This window comes from Phocoena phocoena, chromosome 4 (genome assembly GCF_963924675.1).
Source record: "Phocoena phocoena chromosome 4, mPhoPho1.1, whole genome shotgun sequence".
Classification (NCBI taxonomy): Eukaryota; Metazoa; Chordata; class Mammalia; order Artiodactyla; family Phocoenidae; genus Phocoena; species Phocoena phocoena.
In genome coordinates, this window is record NC_089222.1 from 63123097 (window position 1) to 63132815 (window position 9719).

The 9719-nt window shown below is 37.9% G+C and overlaps 1 pseudogene; it reads right to left on the minus strand.

Moving 5' to 3' along the window:
- Positions 1-8331: 8331 nt before the first annotated feature.
- Positions 8332-8821, minus strand: LOC136122708 (small ribosomal subunit protein eS10-like; annotated as a pseudogene).
- Between the last annotated feature and the right edge of the window lie 898 nt (positions 8822-9719).

Here is a 9719-nt window from a genome sequence, read left to right on the forward strand (position 1 = left end):
GTCTAATCTGCCCTCAACGCATTTGGCAAATTTTTTATTTCTGATATTGTATTCTTCAATTCTAGAATTTCCATTTGATGCTTTTTAATAGTTTCCCTTTTCCTACTGAATTTCCCCAATTGTTCACTCACTATGTTCGGTTTTTCCCTTTAAATCCTTAAACATTTTTTTACAAGTTTTGTTGTATTTTATTTATGTATTTATTTACTTTTGGCTGTGTTGGGTCTTCATTTCTGTGCGAGGGCTTTCTCTAGTTGCAGCGAGTGGGGGCCACTCTTCATCGTGGTGCGCAGGCCTCTCACTGTCGCGGCCTCTCTTGTTGCGGAGCACAGGCTCCAGACGCGCAGGCTCAGTAGTTGTGGCTCATGGGCCTAGTTGCTGCGCGGCATGTGGGATCTTCCCAGACCAGGGCTTGAACCTGTGTCCCCTGCATTGGCAGGCAGATTCTCAACCACTGTGCCACCAGGGAAGCCCCCTTAAACATTTTTATAATGGCTTTTTAAAAGTCTGTGTCTGTTAATTCCAACATCTCCTATCACGTTGAGTTTGTTTCTCTGAACTTTTTTTCCTTGATTTTGAATCACATTTTACTACTACTTCACCTGTCCATTGATTTTCGATTGTCATGTGTACATTGTACATTCTACGCTGTGGGAATTATGTGCCTTTAAAGTTTGTTGAGGTTCATTTTAGTAGGCAATCGATTTACTGGTGAATCAATTTGATATTTTTCTTCAAGGCTTGTTTTAAGCCTTGTTAGGACTGGTTTAAAGTATTCCTTACTTAAGTGCTAGACTAGCTCTACTCCTAAGATGTGGCCTTTCTGAGGCCTCAATTGAACTGCACCATTGTTCAGCCACTCTGACTGGTTGGAACTGCTATGTCTCCCAGTCCTGTGAGACCGCTGGAATCTCTGTGCGGCTCCCAGCTTCTCAATAGCTGTTCTTTGCCAGGCTTTGCAGACTCTCATCTCTCTATGCTCAGCTGAGTATTCAGTCAACCACTTGAGGGGACCCCCTATGCAGATTTCTGAATCTCCTTCTCTTACAGCTCTCTCCTTTTCAGTACGCTGCCTCACAAATTTCAGCTGTTTCAACAGCCCTAAAATCTAATTTCTGCCTCTTCAGCCCAATGAGCCCACTGTTCTCTGCTTGGGCTCTACCTCTTTGTACTGTGGTCTAGAAACTGTCTCCAGGAAGAAAGCCAGGTTATGGTGGAGCTCATATGGGCGTTTCTTCTCTTAGGGATCACGGTTCTGTACTACCTGTTGTCCCAATATCTAAAAAGAGTTTCTTTATACATTTTGTCTAGTTTTGTAATTATTTATGGCAGGAGGGCTAGTCCAGTGCTAGTTACTCTGTCATAACCAGAACTGTTGGAAAATTTTAAATGCCAAATACAGTTTTTAAAAAGACACCACCCTTCTTGAACTTTTAATTTCTTCTTTCAGCACTGGTAAATTTGATGAACCCATCTGTTTTATGTTCCCTTTTTTCTTCCTTTTTGGTTCTTTTAGATTAATAAAATATTTTCTATAATTTCCTTTTTTTTGGTCAAATTGTCAGTTATACTTTCACTATTTTTTTAGTTTTGCACTAATGATTATCCAATAGGATGACAACTTGATTTTCTTTACTTTGTATTTGATTTGGAAAATTTGCCAAGAGGATTTTTTTCTTTACCTTTAAAATTGTGTTCCTCTGATATATCTCAGAGTTGACTATTCTGGTCAATTTTCCTATGTACATAGGTGCATTCAACATGTAGATTTAGGACATTTTTACTTTCAGAAAGTTTTCTGGGATTATATTTCTTTGGGGTTAAACACTGCATATTTATTTAATTTATAATCTACTTTATGGTGGTATAACTTATATAAAATAAAATTCATCAATTTGAAGTGTATAATTTGATGAGCTTTGACAAGTCATATACAGTTGTATAATCATTACTACAATCACTATTGGATTATAGTTTTAAATATTAGTTTCATTCCCTTGTTCTGTTTCGCTTTTTCAGCAACTCCAATTATATGTATATAAATCTTTTTTGCCTATTCTCTATAGCTATCATCTTTTCTTTGATCATTTTACCTCCTTATTTATTTATTTTTCTCTTGGCTATATCTCTTATTATATTTTCAGTTGAATTTTCATCTACTTTGGGCATTTTGTGATTTAATCTTTACTTCTGAAATCTTTTAATTAAAAAAATTTAAAGATTTTATTGAGATATAATTGACTTATAACATTATATTACCTTCAGGTGTATAACATATTGAGTTGATATTTGTATATTTTTCTTTTTCTTTAAAAATAATGTTTTTTACAGCGGGTTCTCATTAGTTATCCATTTTATACACATCAGTGTATACATGTCAATCCCAGTCTCCCAATTCATCATACCACCACCACCACCACCACCATTTTCTGTCCTTGGTGTCCATACGTTTGTTCTCTACATCTGTGTCTCAATTTCTGCCCTGCAAACTGGTTCATCTGTACCATTTTTCTAGGTTCCACATATATGCGTTAATATACGATATTTGTTTTTCTCTTTCTGACTTACTTCACTCGGTATGACAGTCTCTAGATCTACCCACGTCGCTACTAATGACCCAATTTCGTTCTTTTTTATGGCTGAGTAATATTCCATTGTATATATGTACCATTTCTTATTTATCCATTCGTCTGTCAATGGGCATTTAGATTGCTTCCATGTCCTGGCAATTGTAAATAGTACTGCAATGAACATTGGGGTGCATGTGTCTTTTTGAATTATGGTTTTCTCTGGGTATATGCCCAGTAATGGGATTGCTGGGTCACATGATAATTCTATTTTTAGTTTTTTAAGGAACCTCCATACTGTTCTCCATAGTGGCTGTATCAATTTACATTCTGACCAAGAGTGCAAGAGGGTTCCCTTTTCTCCACACCCTCTCCAGCATTTGTTGTTGGTAGATTTTCTGATGATGCCCATTCTAACAGGTGTGAGGTGATACGTCATTGTAGTTTTGATTTGCATTTCTCTAATAATTAGTGATGTTGAACAGCTTTTCATGTGCCTCTTGGCCATCTGTATGTCTTCTTTGGAGAAATGTCTATTTAGGTCTTCTGCCCATTTTTTGATTGGGTTGTTTGTTTTTATAATATTGAGCTGCATGAGCTGTTTATATATCTTGGAGATTAACCCTTTGTCTGTTGATTTGTTTGCAAATATTTTCTTCCATTCTGAGGGCTGTCTTTTCATCTTGTTTATACTTTCCTTTGCTGTGCAAAAGCTTTTAAGTTTCATTAGGTTCCATTTCTTTATTTTTGTTTTTATTTCCATACTCTAGGAGGTGGATCAGAAAAGATCTTGCTGTGATTTATGTGAAAGAGTGTTCTTCCTATGTTTTCCTCTAAGAGTTTTATAGTGTCCGGTCTTACATTTAGGTCTTGAATCCATTTTGAGTTTATTTTTGTGTATGGTGTTAGGGAGTGTTCTAATTTCATTCTTTTACATGTAGTTGTCCAGTTTTCCCAGCACCACTTATTGAAGAGACAGTCTTTTCTCCATTGTATATTCTTGCCTCCTTTGTCATAGATTAGTTGACCATAGGTGTGTGGGTTTATCTCTCGGCTTTCTATCCTGTTCCATTGATCTATATTTCTGTTTTTGTGCCAGTACCATATTGTCTTGATTATTGTAGCTTTGTAGTATAATCTCAAGTCAGGAACTCTGATTCCTCCAGCTCCGTTTTCTCCCTCAAGATTGCTTTGGCTATTTGGGGTCTTTTGTGTCTCCAAAAAAATTTTAAGAGTTTTTGTTCTAGTTCTGTAAAAAATGCCATTGGTAATTTGATAAGGATTTCATTAAATCTGTAGATTGCCTTGGGCAGTAGAGTCATTTTCACAGTATTGATTCTTCCAATCCCAGAACATGGTATATCTCTCCATCTGTTTGTGTCATCTTTGATTTCTTTCATCAGTGTCTTATAGTTTTCTGCATACAGGTCTTTTGTCTCCCGAGGTAGGTTTATTCCTAGGTATTTTATTCTTTTTGTTGCAATGGTAAATGGGAGTGTTTCCTTAATTTCTTTTTCAGATTTTTCATCATTAGTGTATAGGAATGCAGGAGATTTCTGTGCATTAATTTTGTATCCTGCAACTTTACCAAATTCATTGATTAGCTCTAGTAGTTTTTTGGTAGCATCTTTAGGATTTTCTATGTATAGTGCCATGTCATCTGCAAACAGTGATAATTTTACTTCTTCTTTTCCAATTTGTATTCCTCGTATTTCTTTTTCTTCTCTGATTGCCGTGGCTAGGACTTCCAATACTCTGTTGCATAATAGTGGTGAGAATGGACATCCTTGTCTTGTTCCTGATCTTAGAGAAAATGCATTCAGTTTTTCACCCTTGAGAATAATGTTTGCTGTCGGTTTGTCATATATGGCCTTTATTATGTTGAGGTAGTTTCCCTCTATGCCCACTTTCTGGAGATTTTTTTTTATCATAAATAGGTGTTGAATTTTGTCAAAAGCTTTTTCTGCATCTGTTGAGATGATCATATGGTTTTTCTTCTTCAGTTTTTTAATATGATGTATCACATTGATTGATTTGTGCATATTGAAGAATCCTTGCATCCCTGGGGTAAATCCCACTTGATCATGGTGTATGATCCTTTTAAGGTGTTGTTGGATTCTGTTTGCTAGAATTTTGTTGAGGATTTTTGCATCTATATTCATCAGTGATATTGGTGTGTAATTTTCTTTTTTTGTAGTATCTTTATCTGGTTTTGGTATCAGGGTGATGGTGGCCTCATAGAATGAGTTTGGGAGTGTTCCTTCCTCTGCCATTTTTTGGAAGAGTTTGAGAAGGATGGGTGTTAGCTCTTCTCTAAATGTTTGGTAGAATTCACCTGTGAAGCCATCTGGTCCTGGACTTTTGTTTGTTGGAAGATTTTTAATCACAGTTTCAATTTCATTACTTGTGATTGGTCTGTTCATATTATCTATTTCTTTCTGGTTCAGTCTTGGGAGGCTATACCTTTCTAAGAATTTGTCCATTTCTTCCAGGTTGTCCATTTTATTGGCATTGTAGTAGTCTCTTAGGATGCTTTGTATTTCTGCAGTGTCTGTTGTAACTTCTCTTTTTTCATTCCTAATTTTATTGATTTGAGTCCTCTCCCTCTTTTTCTTGATGAGTCTGGCTAATGGTTTATCAATTTTGTTTATCTTCTCAAAGAACCATCTTTTAGTTTTATTGATCTTTGCTATTGTTTTCTTTGTTTCAATTTCATTTATTTCTGCTCTGATCTTTATGATTTCTTTCCTTCTACTAACTTTGGGTTTTGTTTGTTCTTCTTTCTCTAGTTCCTCTAGGTGTAAGATTAGATTGTTTATTTGAGATGTTTGTTGTTTCTTGAGGTAGGATTGTATTGCTACAAACTTCCCTCTTAGAACTGCTTTTGCTGCATCCCATAGGTTTTGGATCATCATGTTTTCATTGTCATTTGTCTCTAGGTATTTTTTGATTTCCTCTTTGCTTTCTTCAGTGATCTCTTGGTTATTTAGTAATGCAGTTTTTAATCTCCATGTGTTTGTACTTTTTACGTTTTTTCCCCTTTAATTGATTCCTAATCTCACAGCATTATGGTCAGAAAAGATGCTTGATATGATTTCAATATTCTTAAATTTTTTGAGGCTTGATATGTGACCCAAGGTGTGATCTTTCCTGGAGAATGTTCCATGCGCACTGAGAAGAAAGTGTAATCTGCTCTTTTTGGATGGAATGTCCTATAGATGTCAATTAAATCTGTCTGGTCTATTGTGTCATTTGAAGCTTGTGTTTCCTTATTAATTTTCTGTTTGGATGAGCTGTCCATTGGTGTCAGTTAGGTGTTAAAGTCCCCTACTATTATTGTGTTACTCTTGATTTCCTCTTTTATAGCTGTTAGCAGTTGCCTTAGGTATTGAGGTGCTCCTATTTTGGGTGCATATATAATTATAATTGTTATATCTTCTTCTTGGATTGACCCCTTCATCATTGTGTAGTGTCCTTCCTTGTGTCTTGTAACATTCTTTATTTTAAAGTCTATTTTATCTGATATGAGAATTGCTACTCCAGCTTTTGTTTGATTTCCATTTGCATGGAATATCTTTTTCCATCCCCTCACTTTCAGTCTGTATGTGTCCCTAGGTCTGAAGTGGGTCTCTTGTAGATAGTATATATATGGGTCTTGTTTTTGTATCCATTCAGCGAGCCTGTGTCTCTTGATTGGAGCATTTAATCCATTCACATTTAAGGTAATTATCAATATGTATACTGCTATTATCATTTTCTTAATTGTTTTAGGTTTGTTTTTGTAGGTCCTTTTGTTCTCTTGTGTTTCCCACGTAGAGAAGTTCCTTTAGCATTTGTTGTAGAGCTGGTTTGGTGGTGCTGAACTCTCTTAGTTTTTGATTGTCTGTAAAGCTTTTGATTTCTCCATCGAATCTGAATGAGATCCTTGCCGGGTGGAGTAATCTTGGTTGTAGCTTCTTCCCTTTCATCACTTTAAATATGTCATGCCACTCTCTTCTGGCTTGTAGAGTTTCTGCTGAGAAATCAGCTGTTAACCTTATGGGAGTTCCCTTGTATGTTGTCATTTTTCCCTTGCTGCTTTTGATAATTTTTCTTTGTCTTTAATTTTGGCAAATTTGATTACTATGTGTCTCAGTGTTTTCTCCTTGGGTTTATCCTGTATGGGACTCTCTGTGCTTCCTGGACTTGGGTGGCTGTTTCCTTTCCAATGCTAGGGAAGTTTTTGACTATAATGTCTTCAAATATTTTCTCGGGTCCTTTCTCTCTCTCTTCTCCTTCTGGGACCCCTATAATGTGAATGTTGTTGTGTTTAATGTTGTCCCAGAGATGTCTTAGTCTGTCTTTCTTTCTTTTCTTTTCTTTTTTTTTTTTTGTGGTACGTGGGCCTCTCACTGTCGTGGCCTCTCCCTTTGCGGAGCACAGGCTCCAGATGCGCAGGCTCAGCGGCCATGGCTCATGGGCCCAGCCGCTCCACGGCACGTGGGATCTTCCCGGACCGGGGCACGAACCCGTGTCCCCTGCATTGGCAGGCGGACTCACAACCACTGCACCACCAGGGAAGCCCTGTCTTTATTTCCTTTCATTCTTTTTTCTTTATTCTGTTCTGTAGCAGTGAATTCCACCATTCTGTCTTCCAGGTCATTATCCATTCTTCTGCCTCAGTTATTCTGCTATTTATTCCTTCTAGTGTATTTTTCATTTCAGTTATTGTATTGTTCATCTCTGTTTGTTTGTTCTTTAATTCTTCTAGATCTTTGTTAAACATTTCTTGCAACCTCTTGATCTTTGCCTCCATTCTTTTTCCGAGGTCCTGTATCATCTTCACTATCATTATTCTGAATTCTTTTTCTGGAAGGTTGCCTATCTCCACTTCATTTAGTTGTTTTTCTGGGGTTTCATCTTGTTCCTTCATCTGGTACATAGCCCTCTGCCTTTTTATCTCGTCTATCTTCCTGTGAATGTGGTTTTAGTTCCATAGGCTGCAGTATTGTAGTTCTTCTTGCTTCTCTGTATATATTTCTATTTGACTTTTTCTTCTATCTCTTTCCTGAGTTTGATTAACTCATTTCACATCTTGGTTTTTGTCCATTTCTACCCAGAAAATTTGAATTTTGGTGTTTTATATCTTCAAGTGTCTGTTTAATAATATTTAATTTGTGTTGGATATTGTGTCATGATTTTCATCCATTTCTTCGTTGTTTTGGAGGGGAATAAATTCATCAGCTGAACATATTAGACTCTCACTTATTGTTTTCTTCTCAAAGTGGCTTGGTATAGATGCTGCCTGTCATTTGTTTATTTAAAAGTGTGTTGAATTTTCCCGGCCTGCTAATAACAGATTTTCTTTGTGGGGAGAGGTAAAGGGCTTGGGTGGTTTACTAAGATTCTTAGTTCAGGAATGCCTTCTTTTATTGATAAGTGTAGTGAAATTTCTTTAATAGATTGTGCTTTTCTGAGAGAGAGATTAGTGTGTCTTCTGATTCTGCAATTTTCTTCTGTTTCTGTAGGACTTCTGCTTTCCACCATTTCCCAGTCTCCAAGTAATGCTTCCCCCTTCTAAGCAGCCTTCCTCTCCCTAGGAGTGGAGGCTTTCCAAGACTGTTATTTTTGGTTCTGTGCGTTTTTGAGCCTCTCCTAGATTCCCCAGTGGCCAGTGCTCTGGCCTGCCAGGTGGCAGACCTAATCTCAGTCTCCCTCCTGCCCTCACTCCCTTCCTTCCTTCCTTTCTACAGGTTTATTCAACACTAAACAATCTCTTCCAGATTTACTGTGGTGGCCGACCACATCCACGGCCAAACACACCTTTAAATTGGAATTCAGTTGCTGACCCAACCTGGCCTTAGCTCTCCTTTTGGCACCAGAGAGCACAATGCTTGGTCTGTAGGCTTTTCTGTCAGCTTCCCCTTGTGTGAGTCTTGCAGGTTGTTCTCCCTCCAGAACTTTGGGCTGTGACCAGTCTCAGGACAGCTGCAGTGCAGGGTGGCAGGCCCGTCCCAGGGGGCAGATGGAGGCAATCACAGAAATACTGGATACCCTTGCTGGTAAGGTACCAGTAGAAATGTCTCCAGGCAAACTCTTCCTTCCTTTAGCCTGGTGATGTAAGACAGTATGGCCTTCATGACGTGAAGACTGGGAACATTCTTGTCTGCCAGCTCAGGGTGTTTAGGCATGTGGACATACTTTTTGGCCACCATCACCTCCTCTGTTAAAAGGAGTTCATAAATGACAAGCAGGTCCTTCTTGGGCATCAACATCACGATGGCTGCTGCATCCAGGGCTGGAGCTGAAGAAGGATTCTTAGCATTCCTCTACTCAAGATGAGACCCTCTTTTTTTGAAGTGGTGAATTTTATTCATGTTCTTCCACTGCTAGGATTCCCCTGAACCCATCCTTCTTCCCTGCAGTCTTCACCTGACTTTCCAGTTAGAGCTCTGGAGCCAGCTTTGCTGATATCATATGTTTAATTTGCCTCTTACATGTAAATTAAAGTTTGTGGAATCTCTGTCTTGTAGTTATGGTATAGATATAGATTATATGTGATTTGAGTTGCTCTCCTTGTTAGTTTGTATGGGTTTTGGTGGTTGTGTGAAGAGTTGTGGGTGTAAGAAACTATCAGTATCCCATGGGAACTCAGTTGAGTCATTTTTTAAAATCTTGATTTTATTTATTTTGGAAGGCTTCCTCAAATTTATAGTGATTCTTGACTGACTACTCCTATTTAAGAGCGTGGCACAAAAAGGATATCAGGAGCCTTGTGTGTGTGTTGAGTTGGGGGTGGGCTTTGCTTTGGAGTGATTGTACAGGAGCTGGCCATTATGCTGGGGATCCTCTAATGCCATAATGTGCAGTTCTATTCTCTGGGCTACTCATTTCTGTAGGGAAAGAAATTCTATTCTCCTCCCTAAAGGATGGATATCTGGTTTGACCACAGGGGAACTGGAGGAAGGGGAGAATGGGGGGATTGTTTCTATTTTATATAGATTTTAATTAGCCTCCTTGTTTTCAACCCTACTTGCCCTCCGCTGTTCTACTCTACTTGATTCCTTAGAGAACTGAACTTCTCTGACATTCTGTAGGGCTAAAAATCTCTTTTCTGTGTTTTTTCTCTCTGCCAGTATTCTAATCTGCAGTTTCCTTTATTCTGCTACTTTA